Genomic DNA, 10,874 nt, shown 5'->3' with positions numbered 1-10,874 from the left:
CAACAACAACGGCGTCACAACCGTGCTACTGTGGTGTGAGGAGCGTTATAGTGGACTCATGTTGTGTCTCGGCGACCAAATTCGCCTGATGTAAATCGTATGAAGCCCATCTGAGTCGCCATCTGGCGCTACCACCGCGTACGCAAATCAGCGGCCCGTTATTTACGCGAATTACATGACCTGTGCGTAGACGTCTAATGCCACACACCACCACAAACCTACCAACAAACTGTCAGAGATGCATTTCGTTCCAAAGACGGCCAAACAAGCTATTAAGCACGTGATCATAATGTTTTGGTTCATCAGTGTACATTTATACCTTATGCATATTTCTTTGCATGACTGTTTCATAACTTCAAAGATATTTTCACGAATACATGGACATGAATTATTTTCAATATTACACAACAAATACAGTTCATTTTATGTTTTAAATCTAATGGAAAATTGGCAAAAATGTGCCTGAGCAGTACCTGGTCCGTCAGCTACTACGCTATAAAGAAAAGAAGCTGGAAGATTAACGTTTAACGTCCTGCCGACGTTGATGTCATGAAAGACCGGGCGCAAGATGAGATTGGGAAAGGACGCCGAGAGAAATCGGCCATTTCCATCTCGAAAGAACTATGCCAGCATTTGCCTTAATCGATTTAGCGATCCCACGGAAAACATAGATCTTGAATCAGAAAACTCTACAAGCTATCCAGGGTATTATTACTGCGGCGTTTCGTTATTTCATAATTATAAGTAATAATTGTAGTATTCATATTGACCGTAGATAGCACAATTATGCTGTGCCTGTTACTTGCTGCATGTATTACGTTTAAAAAATTGCGGAGTAAAATTATCCCTCTTCATTTCAATGGCATCGTTAAGGTTAACTACACAGAGATGGTATATGTCACTCTAAGATATCATTTCGTTCCAAGATACAAACCCAATGAGGAGGTCGAGTAAATCACATCTAGAAGAAATGACATAAACTACAGTACTCTGCTGTGTAGCCATAGTCCTGTATGTATGGTGGTACTTTTAAACTGCGAAGTATTTCTTGTTTGATACTTTAGTTTGGTTCTTGAAGGTCAACGACTCCGAGTCGATAAAAAATTCACACTTTCCGTGAATTGCTCGTGCAGTTGCTAAGCGCTATAACATATTATAGGTTGCAAAAGTTCGTAGCATTTTTGTTATGCATGTTGATATTTCAGTTGCTATGGGTTTATTTATCGATCGTCATTTTTTATTTGTAGTTCACTGTGGCTACATGAACTTATACATTGTCCTTTCGTAATTTGGAGATAATGGGCAGAGCTATGGACGCTAGAAAATGGATTGCCAAGTGGAGAAATCGGGGGTCAACAGAAGCGTCCGATCTTACCCGTCGGCTTTCACCCGTGACGTAAGCGTGTTGTGGTGTGTGACGTCATTACGGCGCGGAGTTTGATTTGCGATTGTGGCGTGTTTGTAGATGTCTTGTTTTTGTTTGTCGTGCTCTCTGGTGGTGTGTTCATGGTTTTCGTTTGTTTCGTTTGTTTCGTGTGGTGGGGTCAGTTTTCTGTTGCTCAGGTGTTGGATTTGAAGCGGAATTTCTATTAGTGAGTTAATGGTTAATTTAATGCTCATTGCTGTACGTCGGGTGAGTTTGTTATTGAGTGTATTTGGTTGTGGTTTTTTGTTCAGGAATGGATATGAAAGACCGCCTTAACAGTGTTCGGTTGAGGGCGATGATGGGGGAGACAGCTTTAGAGCTGATTAAATTTCTTCAGCTATTTGGCTTAATTGCCGAGGTCGTGAAGTGCGGTGTGTGCCGTGAACCTATGAAATTGGTTAAAGTTCCGGACTCTCGGACCAGGGACGGATACATGTGGCGTTGCCGGAAAGATGGCGTATGGCGTTCTGTAAGGCGTGGTACCTGGTTCGAGAAGTCTAGATTGGCCATGCGTGAGATTGTGCTTATTACGTATTATTTTTGTTATAGTTGCGGGCAGAGTTTTTGCGCGTTTGAGACTGGTGTGAGTGAGAGGACTGTTTTAGACTGGTATTCCTTTTGTCGTGAGGTGTGTTCCGAATTTATTAAGTACAGGGGTAAGTTGGGTGGGCATGGGGTGGTTGTGGAGGTGGATGAGTCGCAGTTTGGTAAAAGGAAGTATGGGAGGGGGAAGTCTGTGGCTGGTCTTTGGGTGTGGGGGGCTGTTGTTCAGGGGGGTGGGGGTACTGAATGTGTTTTTAGGGTTGTGGAGGGGAGGTCGAAGCCTGAATTAGTGGGGTTAATTGAGGAGTATGTAGAGCCGGGGTCCACAGTAGTTTCAGATGCGTTTTCTTCATGTAGGGGGTTGGGTGAGAGGGGATTTAATCATTTAGTAGTGAACCACAGTCTAGAGTTTAAGAATTATGATACTGGGGCTTGCACTAACACAATTGAGGGGATGTGGGGAGCGGTTAAGTCAGTTCTTGGGAGGGGGAAGAGGCGCTCTTCCAACCTTCAGTCTCATTTAGATGAGTACTGTTGGCGGAAGAGTGTCCCAGAGGGCTATTGCATTCTTCGGGTTTTTTTAAGGGCTGTGGGTAAAATGTATAGACCGAAAGTGGTTAGTTAGGGTGGGCTGGGTAGGTGGGTGGGTGGTTTATTTTGTTGTATAGTGTTTGTGTGTTGTATTTTGGAGTTGTGGGGGAGGGGGTTGACGTTTGGGTGGGTTGGGTTTTTATTTTAGTTCAGTATTTTTTCGTTGGTGTGTGTGTTTTTGTATGTGTGTGTGTGTGTGTGTGTGTGTGTGTGTGCGTGCGTGCGTGTGTGCATTTGTGTGTGATTGTGGTGGCCAATCTAGTTTGTGGAGCTGGAACTTTTTTGAGGTAAGTTCCGTTTTTTTTTTTTTGGTTATTTATGTATGTTTTGTGTATTGGGTATAGGTTGGAAACATCCGATCTCACGCGTCGGCTTTGACCCGTGACGTAAGGGACCTACACATTGATCTGTAGCGTAGCCCTGAATACGAGGTTAGGTTGGGAGTTTTTTTTTGGAATGCGGCCGCGGCAGCGGCCGCCTATGATTCGAAAATATTGATTTGACACTAATGAACATGTATACGTAATATGAAGCAATTTGATGAACATATTGATCTGTAGCGTAGCCCACTTGAGGTTAGGTTGGGAGTTTTTTTTTTGGAATGCGGCCGCGGCAGCGGCCGCCTATGATTCGAAAATATTGATTTGACACTAATGAACATGTATACGTAATATGAAGCAATTTGATGAACATATTGATCTGTAGCGTAGCCCACTTGAGGTTAGGTTGGGAGTTTTTTTTTGGAATGCGGCCGCGGCAGCGGCCGCCTATGATTCGAAAATATTGATTTGACACTAATGAAGCCTGTGGGGGGATGGGGGGGCACTGCAGACTCCCCCCACCGCATAACGACACATGATGATCAAATTTTGAAAAAAAATGAAAAATTTTTTCCGTACCTGCTAAACTGCATAAGTGCCGATGTATGTAGGTGTAAGGGAAGCTTTCGTTTCTTAGTTTTCTATTGGGGGATGTGATCGGTAGGTTCTGTTGAGCTATATAGGTTAAGGGAAGTGTCCGATTATGGATAGGAATGTGTTTTTTGGTATTTGGTCAGTTTTGTGATGTTGATTTATTTCGTTGTTTTGCGTGGTTTTGAATGGCGGTCGGTGGCTACATTTCTGTATATTTAGTTTCTCCGCACCCAAAAACCCCTAATTTCCCACGCTTGTCCCGTTACAGTCATTAGGATTTTGTGAAACTTGTGTATTTCAGTGTTTACAATACGTATGCGATGTTTTTATATCCGCCATATTGGAATTGTTTATAGTCGTTTCCGCGGTATTTGTGACGTCATGGGTCAAAGCCGACGGGTAAGATCGGACGCTTCTGTATTTCCGAAATCGGGACACTTCCGATCTATTCTTCTGTTTGAGGTCAATAAAGGGGTGCAGTGGTAGAGGCAGCCAGATACATTTGCGTCGTGTATGGGGGTAATGTTGTGGGACAGTGCATGGCAAGGAAATGGTTGTCTTGTTCTAAGGAGGATCGTTTTGATATTACTCTCAATGTTCAGAAAGACCTTCGGAGATAGATGAAAATTTTTTAAACGCATTAATCCACAGTGGCCTGTGTCAGTGAACGCGAGAATTGGCAAATGTGATGAAGGGTGATCGTTCCAGCATCGTGTGATATTTGCATGCAATAGGTAAATTTCAAAATTCGAATGTATTGGTACTGCATACTTTAAGCCAAAATCACAATGATCAGCGAGTAGCCATATGTGTATCTCTGCTTGCTCGCCAGCAGTTGGTTCCTATCCTGTATCGTTACTGGTGACGAGAGGTTGTGTCTAATGCTAACATGAGAAACACAAAGGAATGTTTCCAGAATCAGATTTTCACTCTGCAGCGGAGTGTGCGCTGATATGAAACTTCCTGGCAGATTAAAACTGTGTGCCGGACCGAGACTCGATCTCGGGACCTTTGCCTTTCTCGGGCAAGTGCTCTACCAAGCTGAGCTTGGGTAGCTCAGATGGTAGAGCACTTGCCCGCGATAGGCAAAGGTGCCAAGTTCGAGTCTCGGTCCGGCACACAGTTTTAATCTGCCAGGAAGTTTCATGTTAATTATTAATGGCTTAGGCAGAATAAGAGTATTCTAACGAGTTGATTGGAGAAAAAAGTGAGAGAACAGTGAAAAAACAAATTTATGTTTCACCAGTGCCTTCTAACCTCAATAGCCCTATTGTTTCATCGAAGCACAAGAAACTGACCACTGTCAAGAATAAGTATAATACTGTAAAAAAGGGCAGTGAAGAATTTGAAATAGTTGAAATTTCTATTTTATCCGGTGTTTTGGAGAAGTGGGTAGAGTGCAAACAATGGAAGAGTTCGGGCATGAAATTGGAAACAAACATATAGAAATACCTACTGAGCAACAGCTAATTTGAAAATGAAGTGTTAGCTTTTTCCTTTATGTGAAACAACTCATAGTAATAGCCAATTGTAGAGATGCAATATTAGGCTGGTATACAGCCTACACTCCGTTGGGGAGGGAAAAGCAGCCAGACATGCTATGTGCGAGAGTGAACCTGGTTCCTCCCCATCAAAATTTAGCAGTTGTAATTACATGTGCCCCCCATGAACCATAGACCTTACCGTTGGTGGGGAGGCTTGCGTGCCTCAGCGATACAGACAGCCGTACCGTAGGTGCACCCACAACGGAGGGGTATCTGTTGAGAGACCAGACAAACGTGTAGTTCCTGAAGAGGGGCAGCAACCTTTTCAGTAGCTGCAAGGGCAACAGTCTGGATGATTGACTGATCTGGCCTTGTAACACTAACCAAAACGGCCTTGCTGTGCTGGTACTGCGAACGGCTGAAAGCAAGGGGAAACTACAGCCATAATTTTGTCAGAGGGCATGCAGCTTTACTATATGGTTAAATGATGATGGCGTCCTCTTGGGTAAAATATTCCGGAGGTAAAATAGTCCCCCATTCGGATCTCCGGGCGGGGACTACTCAAGAGGACATCGTTATCAGAACAAAGAAAACTGGCGTTCTACGGATTGGAGCTTGGAATGTCAGATCCCTTAATCGGGCAGGTAGGTTAGAAAATTTAAAAAGGGAAATGTATAGGTTAAAGTTAGATGTAGTGTGAATTAGCAAAGTTAGGTGGCAGGAGGAATAAGACTTTTGGTCAGGTGAATACAGGGTTATAAATACAAAATCAAATAGGGGTCATGCAGGAGTAGGTTTAATAATGAATAAAAAAATAGGAGTTCGGGTAAGCTACTACAAACAACATAGTGAACGCATTATTGTGACCAAGATAGGCACGAAGCCCACGCCTACTACAGTAGTACAGGTTTATATGCCAAGTAGCTCTGCAGATGACGAAGAAATTGAAGAAATGTATGATGAGATAAAAGAAATTATTCAGATAGTGAAGGGAGACGAAAATTTAATAGTCATGGGTGACTGGAATTCGGTAGAAGGAAAAGGGAGAGAAGGAAACTTAGTAGGTGAATATGGATTGGAGGTTAGAAATGAAAGAGGAAGCCGCCTGGTAGAATTTTGCACAGAGCATAACTTAATCATAGCTAACACTTGGTTGAAGAATCATGAAAGAAGATTGTATACATGGAAGAGGCCTGGAGAAACTGGAAGATTTCAGACAGATTATATAATAGTAAGACAGAGATTTAGAAACCACGTTTTAAATTGTAAGACGTTTCCAGGGGCTGATGTGGACTCTGACCACAATCTCTTGGTTATGAACTGCAGATTAAAACTGAAGAAACTGCAAAAAGGTGGGAATTTAAGGAAATTGGACCTGGATAAACTGGGAGATCAAATGGTTCAAATGGCGCTGAGCACTACGGGACTAAACTGCTGTGGTCATAAGTCCCCTAGAACTTAGAACTACTTAAACCTAACTAACCTAAGGACAGCACACAACAGCCAGCCATCACGAGGCAGAGAAAATCCCTGACCCCGCCGGGAATCGAACCCGGGAACCCGGGCGTGGGAAGCGAGAACGCTACCGCACGACCACGAGATGCGAGCGATAAACTGGGAGAACCAGAGGTTGGATAGAGTTTCTGGGAGAACATTAGGGAACGATTGACAGGAATGGGGGAAAGAAATACAGTAGAAGAAGAATGGGTAGCGTTGAGGTATGAAATAGTGAAGGCAGCAGAGGATCAAGTAGGTAAAAAGACGAGGACTAGTAGAAATCCTTGGGTAACAGAAGATATATTGATTTTAATTGATGAGAGGAGAACATATAAAAATGCAGTAAATGAAGCAGGCAAAAAGGAATACAAACACCTCAAAAATGAGATCGGCGGGAAGTGCAAAATGGCTAAGCAGGGATAGCTAGAAGACAAATGTAAGGATCTAGGGGCATATCTCACTAGGCATAATATAGACACAGCCTACAGAAAAATTAAAGAGACCTTTGGAGAAAAGGGAACCACTTCTATAAATATCAAGAGCTCAGATGGAAACCCAGTTCTAAGCAACGAAGAGAGGGCAGAAAGCTTGGAGGAGTATATAGAGGGTCTATACAAGGGCGATGTACTTAAGGACAATATTATGGAAATGGAAGAGGATGTAGGTGAAGATGAAGTGGGGGATATGATACTGCGTGAAGAGTTTGACAGAGCACTGAAAGACCTAAGTTGAAACAAGGCCCCGCGACTAGACAACATTCCATTAGAACTACTGACAGCCTTGGGAGAGTCAGCCCTGACAAAACTCTGCCATCTGGTGAGCAAGATGTATGAGACCGGCGAAATACCCTCAGACTTCAAGAAGAATATAATAATTCCAATTCCAAAGAAAGCAGGTGTTGACAGATGTGAAAGTAACCGAACTGTCAGTTTAATAAGCCACAGCTGCAAAATACTAACGCGAATTCTTTACAGACGAATGGAAAAACTGATAGAAACCGACCTCGGGGAAGATCAGTTTGGATTCCGTAGAAATGTTGGAACACGTGAGGCAATACTGACCCTACGACTTATCTTAGAAGAAAGATTAAGGAAAGGCAAACCTACGTTTCTAGCATTTGTAGACTTAGAGAAAGCTTTTGACAATGTTGACTGGAATACTCTCTTTCAAATTCTGAAGGTGGCAGAGGTAAAATACAGGGAGCGAAAACCTATTTACAATTTGTACAAAAACCAGATGGCAGTTATAAGAGTCGAGGAGCATGATAGGGGAGCAGTGTTTGGGAATGGAGTGAGACAGAGTTGTAGCCTATCCCAGATGTTATTCAATCTGTATATTGAGCAAGCAGTAATGGTTCAAATGGTTTAAATGGATCTGAGCACTATGGGACTTAACATCTGAGGTCATCATTCCCCTAGAACTTAGAACTACTTAAACCTAACTAACCTAAGGACATCACACACATCCATGCCCGAGGCAGGATTCGAACCTGCGACCGCAGTGGTCGTGCGGTTCCAGACTGTAGCGCCTAGAACCGCTCGGCCACCCAGGCCGGCCAAGCAGTAATGAAAACAAATGAAAAATTCAGAGTAGGAATTAAAATACATGGAGAAGAAATAAAAAACTTTGAGGTTCGCCGATGAGATTGCAATTCTGTCAGAGACAGCAAAGGATCTGGAAGACAAGTTGAACGGAATGGACAGTGTCTTGAAAGGAGGACATAAGATGAACATCAACAAAAGCAAAACAAGGATAAGGGAATGTAGTCGAGTTAAGTCGGGTGATGCTGAGGGAATTAGATTAGGAAATGAGACACTTAAAGTAGTAAAGGAGTTTTGCTATTTGGGGAGCAAAATAACTGATGGTGGTCGAAGTACAGAGGATATAAAATGTAGACTGGAAATGGCAATGAAAGCGTTTCTGAAGAAGAGAAATTTGTTGACATCGAATACAGATTTAAGTGTCAGGAGGTCGTTTCTGAAAGTATTTGTATGGAGTGTAGCCATGTATGGAAGTGAAACATGGACGATAAATAGTTTGGACAAGAAGAGAATAGAAGCTTTCGAAATGTGGGGCTACAGAAGAAATCTGAAGATTAAATGGGTAGATCGCATAACTAATGAGGAGGTATTGAATAGGATTGGGGAGAAGAGGAGTTTGTGGCACAACTTGACCAGAAGAAGGGATCGGTTGGTAGGACATGTTCTGAGGCATCAAGGGATCACCAATTTAGTATTGAAGGGCAGCATGGAGGGTAAAAATCGTAGAGGGAGACCAAGAGATGAATACACCAAGCAGATTCAGAAGGATTTAGGTTGCAGTAGGTACTGGGAGATAAAGAAGCTTGCAGAGGATAGAGTAGCATGGAGAGCTGCATCAAACCAGTCTCTGGACTGAAAACCACAACAAACAAACAACAACAACAATGCTGTTCAAAAATTATGTGGAGTGACATGGGGAGCTTCAGCAGATACCTTGCGCGCAGCATCCATTGCACTGATCTTCTCAGCATCCGAGTATTTTGCCCCAGTGTGGCTAAACAGCTGCCACACCAACATGACCGACGTCCATTTGAACCGCACCATGCGGTTAATAACTAGGGCAATCGGACCAGTACCGATTTATTGGCTTCCTCTGCTGAGCAACATCTATCCACCCGCAATCCGCAAAGCCGAGGCCTTGCTTAGGGAATATCGTAAGCTACAGGAGAACCTGGACTTACGCATACAAGAAGACATACCAAGTCCAAGACGAAATAAACTCCATTCAAGGAACCCACCATTACGGCAAGCGGAACAGCTAGATGCCAGTAACACCGAGGTGAGAGACCTGTGGGATCAGATCTGTCAACTTCTGAAAATCCTAAAGAGCGTGAGTCGTTCCTAAAGTATAACTGTGGTACTACTGGCACAGAACTCGATAGGAAGCCTTGGGTCAAACTGAACAGAGCTGGCACTGGGCATGGAGGATGCGCAGACTCTCTTTACAAATGGGGTGCTACAGAGCCTCCGGTTTGTGACTGTGGCGCTCCAAACCAGACAGTGAAGCACTTCATAGATGATTCCCCTTGCGTTCCTATCAAGGGAGTTGGACCGGCCTCATGAAAGCTGATCATACAGCTCTTATATGGAATAGGAACTTAAATATTGACATTTAGTTACGCTTATATGTAGTTTTGTATCTTAATATTCTTGTTATATACTATTACTAATACTACATATCTGTATTTTTAAACTGCATGTGAAACATACGAATAAATAAAAAACAAAGATAAAGGCACTAGGTCATATTGAGTTACGGGCCATATTGAGTACAGTTACCCCATTTCGAGGAGGAGGAGATTAGTGTTTAACGTCCCGTCGACAACGAGGTCATTAGAGACGGAGCGCAAGCTCGGGTGAGGGAAGGATGGGGAAGGAAATCGGCCGTGCCCTTTCAAAGGAACCATCCCGGCATTTGCCTGAAGCGATTTAGGGAAATCACGGAAAACCTAAATCAGGATGGTCGGAGACGGGATTGAACCGTCGTCCTCCCGAATGCAAGTCCAGTGTGCTAACCAATGCAAGTCCAGTGTGCTAACCACTGCGCCACCTCGCTCGGTAAGACACGTTAATGAGAGTATATTAGTAAAAAAGGTATATTTTTACAGAACGGTTTAGCATGAGAACCAGAGTCTATACAAACAAAATAATTTATAAGCTAAGTACTTCATCATCATATGTATTTAAACACACTCTGTAAACTTATGTCGCAGAAAAATAAATTTCCTCCTGTGTTATACAAACAATACACTATGTGATCAAAAGTATCTGGACACCCCCAAAAACACACATTTTTCATTTTAGATGTATTGTGCTGCCACCTACTGCCAGGTACTCCATATCAGCTACCTCAGTAGTCATTAGACATCGTGACGTCGTGAGAGAGCAGAATGGGGCGCTCTGCAGAACTCACGAGCTTCGAACGTGGTCAGGTGATTGGATGTCAGTTGTGTCATAAGTCTGTACGCGAGATTTCAACACTCCTAAACATCCCTAGGTCCACTGTTTCCGATGTGATAGTGAAGTGGAAACAGGAAGGGACACGTACAGCGCAAAAGCGTACAGGCCGACCTCGTCTGTCGACTGACAGAGACCGCCGACAGTTGAAGAGGGTCGTAATGTGTAATAGGCAGATATCTACTCAGACCATCACACAGGAAGTCCAAACTGCATCATGGACCACTGTATGAGAGTTAGGCGGGAGGTGATAAAACTTGGATTTCATGGTCGAGCTGCTGTTCATAAACCAATCATCACGTCGGTAAATGCCAAATGACGCCTAGCATGATATAAGGAGAAGCAACATTGGACGATTGAACAGTGGAAAAACGTTGTGTGGAGTGACGAATTACGGTACACAATGTGACTATCCGATGAC

At 43.3% G+C, this 10,874-nt stretch overlaps 1 non-coding gene across 1 annotated transcript; it reads right to left on the bottom strand.

The window, feature by feature from the left end:
• Window positions 1–7,923: 7,923 nt before the first annotated feature.
• On the bottom strand, window positions 7,924–8,007 carry Trnas-gga (transfer RNA serine (anticodon GGA)). Its single transcript is given in 2 exon segments — window positions 7,924–7,958; window positions 7,968–8,007. It is a non-coding gene; the product is annotated as a tRNA-Ser (tRNA).
• Between the last annotated feature and the right edge of the window lie 2,867 nt (window positions 8,008–10,874).

This window comes from Schistocerca cancellata, chromosome 8 (assembly GCF_023864275.1).
Source record: "Schistocerca cancellata isolate TAMUIC-IGC-003103 chromosome 8, iqSchCanc2.1, whole genome shotgun sequence".
NCBI classification, from domain to species: Eukaryota; Metazoa; Arthropoda; class Insecta; order Orthoptera; family Acrididae; genus Schistocerca; species Schistocerca cancellata.
This window is presented reverse-complemented; position numbering and strand designations above follow the sequence as displayed.